Source organism: Erythrolamprus reginae, chromosome 1 (genome assembly GCF_031021105.1).
Source record: "Erythrolamprus reginae isolate rEryReg1 chromosome 1, rEryReg1.hap1, whole genome shotgun sequence".
Lineage (NCBI taxonomy): Eukaryota > Metazoa > Chordata > Lepidosauria > Squamata > Dipsadidae > Erythrolamprus > Erythrolamprus reginae.
This window is the reverse complement of record NC_091950.1, coordinates 72,462,253-72,466,930: the sequence shown is the minus strand read 5'-3', so window position 1 is coordinate 72,466,930 and position 4,678 is coordinate 72,462,253.

The following is a 4,678-nucleotide window of genomic DNA, read 5'->3' as shown; positions in this document are numbered from 1 at the left end:
GAGGGAAGCTTGTTTGTTAGCTGAGGGGCGGGCGGTGGAGGGGGGGGAGCATCCTCGCGCTTTATGAATCAGCTGCGTTGAGGGCTTGTACTTGGCAGGACTCGCACTACAGATTTTTGGAAGTGGTTTTCACCAAACGAGACTCCTGAGGAGCCCCCGCCCCCACCCCACCCGAGGGTAAACGACCGTTTCCTTGCGAAAAAGGAGCTGTGGTCTTTCAAGGAGTTCGGGTCCGAATCCCACTCGAGGTTTTGCGTGGCGTACTGGATATGGGGAAGGAGAAATACTGCCGCAGCTAGTTTCGTTCCGACGCCGCTGCTGCTGCATTCCCCTTACGGCAATTTCAAGGAAATGCGCTCTTACACAAATCATATTGTTTCAATCGAAGCAGAATCCTTAATTGCTATAATCCAATTATTGGGCTCACTTCAGAGAAAATAGCTAGGAAGTGGGTTGGTGAAGAGTAGATAGGTTTATTGCAGGAATGTGGATTTACTCAATCCACTACAGCAGTGTTTCCCAACCTTGGCAACTTGAAGATATCTGGACTTCAACTCCCAGAATTCCCCAGCCAGCATTTGCTGGCTGGGGAATTCTGGGAGTTGAAGTCCAGATATCTTCAAGTTGCCAAGGTTGGGAAACACTGCACTACAGTATGCTTAAATAGATCCTTTCTACCTGCATTACTACCTTCTACTTATGCCTTGTTATGTTAATACATACTATAATACTATACTTGTTTGACAAATAAATAAATAATAAATAAGAGTATAGGTAGTCCTCGACTTAACATTTCATTTACTGGCCCTTCAAAGTTATAGTGGTACTGAAAAATGTGACATGACCATTTTTCACACTTATGACCATAAATTGATCAAAATTCAGTTCTTGGCAAGTGGTGCCAAGGACCATTGGGATGTCACAAGGTCACACAATCACATTTGCGACCTTCTGACAAGCAAAGTCAATGGGCAATCCAGATTCGCATAACAATTGTGGCAAGAAAAGTTGTAACATGGGACAAATTTATTCAACCAATCTTTTACTTAGCAACATAAATTTTGGGCTCCATTGTGGTCAAAACTGGTGGACTACCTCTATAACAGAGGTGTCAAACTTGCATCATCATGTCATCTGATGTATCAGAACTTTTCCCCTTTGCTAAACTGAGTTGGGTGTGGTCAGCGGGTGATAGATCTGGTCCGCCAAATACAAGTTTGACACGCTCTATAGTAACAAAACACACCTTTTCCCCCCAAACAAATGTTTCCCCTGTACACTTATTTGTACAACCCCTCCTACATGTTTTATCTAGGTTAAAATCAAGTTGGCATCAGTAAACAGTGTCTTTAGACAGATATTAGGATCCTTGCACATCTTACTACCTTGTGCCAGCTCTGATTTCTGACCACCTTCAGACTGAGATTAAGCTTTCCCCCCTATATTATGCAATAAATGACCAACTATTGATTGGTCACAATATAAATTCCCACAATGTCCCAGATTAGCATCATATCAAGAGTGTAGAAGACACTGCTTCAGCTTTCCAGGATATAACCAGGTTCTCCCAGGATCACTTTTGCTGTTGCTGACTCAGATTTATTTCTCTCTCTTTTATTTTAGCCTCCTCAGAACTCCATCATATCTGAGAGGATGCCTACCAAATTTAGAACCTGTTCCTGTAGTTGCAGTACTATTTAGGATTTCTTTCTTGTTGCATTAGGTTCTCATTTATTTATTTCACCATTCTTTTAGAGGTAGAGCATAACTCTCCATAAAGTTCCCGGTGCATTAAAACAATTAAAAGCTATTGCATACAACAACAATAAATAAAGCACATACCAGAATCCAGTAAAGATAAGAATTAAAAACCCTAGGAGACAGTTCAGCCTTCACTCTCTTTTTAAATGATAGGTCAGGGGGCACCATAAGAATTTGTGATATGTAGTGTCAAATTCTTTTGTTAGGGTAATGAAGAGAGAATAAAGAGGCTTGTTCTCAAAACACTTCTCCTGGATTTGTCTCATTATAAATATCATATGTGCAGTGCCTCATTCTGGCCAAAAGTCACTCTCAGATGTCCCTTTCTGAGACAATAACAAGTCTATTAAAGATAATGTGGGCAAAGATCCTGCCTGCAATGGACAGCAGTGAGATACTTCTGCAGTCATGATGTGCTTCCACTATTTTTATAGAGATCTGCAAAGAGGAAAGGTAGCACAAAAGTCATCATGAATCTCTTTTGTGGACCAAATGTCTTCCAGGTCTCACCAGGAATGTCATTGTGTCCTGCTGCTTCATTTCAGTTCATCTGCAAGATCGTTTTCTTGATATCCGTAGAGAGAGGCAGTCTAAGTCATCCAAGAGTGGCAGATGAGGAATCTTCTGTAAGATATGACCGGTTGTGGATGACCTAGTTGGAAAGTTGAAAAAGTGTTCAGCTCAACAGTTTTTCAGGCCTTCCTGGTCCTTCATCAGGTTTAATACATCAGATTACAGTGAAGAGGAGAATCCTGATTTAGATATAAACTGTAAACTAACATTATGGTGCTGAAGAACTCTCTGTTGGCATATGCAAATCTGCATAACATTAAACCTGCTCAGCCTTTTTCTGTCACCATGCATCCTGCATTTCTCGCAGTTTCATTTGTATTTTAGATTGCAGGTGCTTAACTTGTCTTTTTTTGAGGCAGATGATGGATCATTATGCCAGTCTCAATAAGCCTTGTTCTAGGCCTGGAGGGCTGCTGAAATGGTTGCAATTTTCATCAAACTAGTCTTGATGTGCCTAGATTTTCAGTCTAAGTAGTGTATTGTTATTTCAGTCCACATGATCAAGTCTTTAAATTGTATCCACTTTTCAGAACAGATTCCCTCAAAGTTTTTTTTTTAATTAAATACATCATGGAAACATTACACTTGGTCTTGATCATGAAGTCTGCTGATGTTGAATGACTTTCTGGCAGCCTTTGGTTGCTTACAATGTAAAGGGACTCAGTGTAGGCTGAGGAATGATCAGACCAGTCTGTGCTCTTGTTTATCACTTAGCATCTCGCTTGCCTTAGAATGATGGTGACAACTTTAAGATCACACAGCTCTGATATGAACATATGGGACCCATGACACATTCACAAGTGGGTATCCTTTCCAAAGCACCAAGTATTGAATACAACACCAATATAATCGGGAGTCGATATCCTCCACTTCATAATGTGGCGCTCCTTTGAAGTTTTACAGGGCTAGGTGGCTGACAGATCAGCCATAATGGAGATGTAAGGTCGGGGTGTATTAAACTAACATGAAACACTGGGTGTGTCTTTCCTAATAATGTTAGGGGTTGTAACTGCACCCTGATTCACTGTAAACACCCCAGAAAACTGGCCAGCCACGTAACAGAACTTCCTTACTCTGCCTTTTCCCATTTAGACGTCCTTGTGGTAGAGGGACTGCATGTCAGCCCCACTTTTTGAGGCTGCCATTCGGGTGAAGGGAGCCTCACGTTGCTGACATTCAGGCAGAGGGCAACCTCCCAACATTTGCCAACCAATGAACTTTCTGCAAAACGTGGAGATACCGGTGGTGTTAGCGATGCCCAGCTGGCTGGCGGGTGTCATCGGACACATGCATGAAGTGCCCAGAACCTGTGCAATCGAGGTTTGAGTCAAGGGACACCGGGAGGGGGTGTAGTTGCGGACTAGGGTGCCCGCTACAGCTTAAATAGGTGGTGGGAGCACCAGATGATTGCTGCTGACAAAGACCTCATTCAATGTACGATTGTTGGTGAGTGCCAGGAGTTGGAGAATTAAAAGACTTCATGTACAGATGTTTGTGTTCGAGCTTTTGTTCTGATGACTTCCTGGAACCTGATAATAAACCCATTTCCTTAAAACTTCAATGACTTCTAACCTAAAACTTTCCTGAAATCTGATAGCAACTGTGACTGCAAAATATATCCAATACTGTTCAGAATTAGAAAGAACTGAAACAATTCCCTATAAAAGGGCTGCTTGTACTTATTCAACTGAAATCATGTAAATTTAATCTTTCATGGGGTGGCATCTGCAAATATAATGTGATTCTTCCATACAGTTTTTTTTTTAAAGCTAAAGCCTTTATTGGTTTCTTTCTCCCTTTATTATCAAGAGGAAAATATGCAAAGGTTCACATTTTTTGCAGCAAGTCTCTGATTATAATTCAGGTTAAATGAGATTTTAAACTTGGGAGAATTATGACTTTTTCCAGGGAATTCTGGAACAAATCTTGTTTTTGTTGCACGTATCAGTTACATGGTACATATTCTCAGCATTTTGGAGGTTTGATTCTCTACATGGCTAACAGGAAATATCCCGTTTCCAAAGTAGTTCCGAATATAAGCCAAAATGTCAGGCTACAGATAAAAAAAGAATTTGTTGTTACAACATTCATGGAATAATGTTGTTAAACCACATTCCTGACAGCAAAACTCACACACTCTTATTAACAAAATCAGGTGTTCAAAGTTCAAGGGTTTGCAAGGTTTGGTTTGTTCTTTAAACAAACCTTTAATAATTTCTGGCCTTTGTTGTGAAGAAAACAAATGAAATAACATTTGAGAACATGGCTATAAAATCCCTTTTTAAATATATTCAGCTTTTAGTTTTATCTTCAACTTTATGCTCCATATGATTGGGATGAAAGT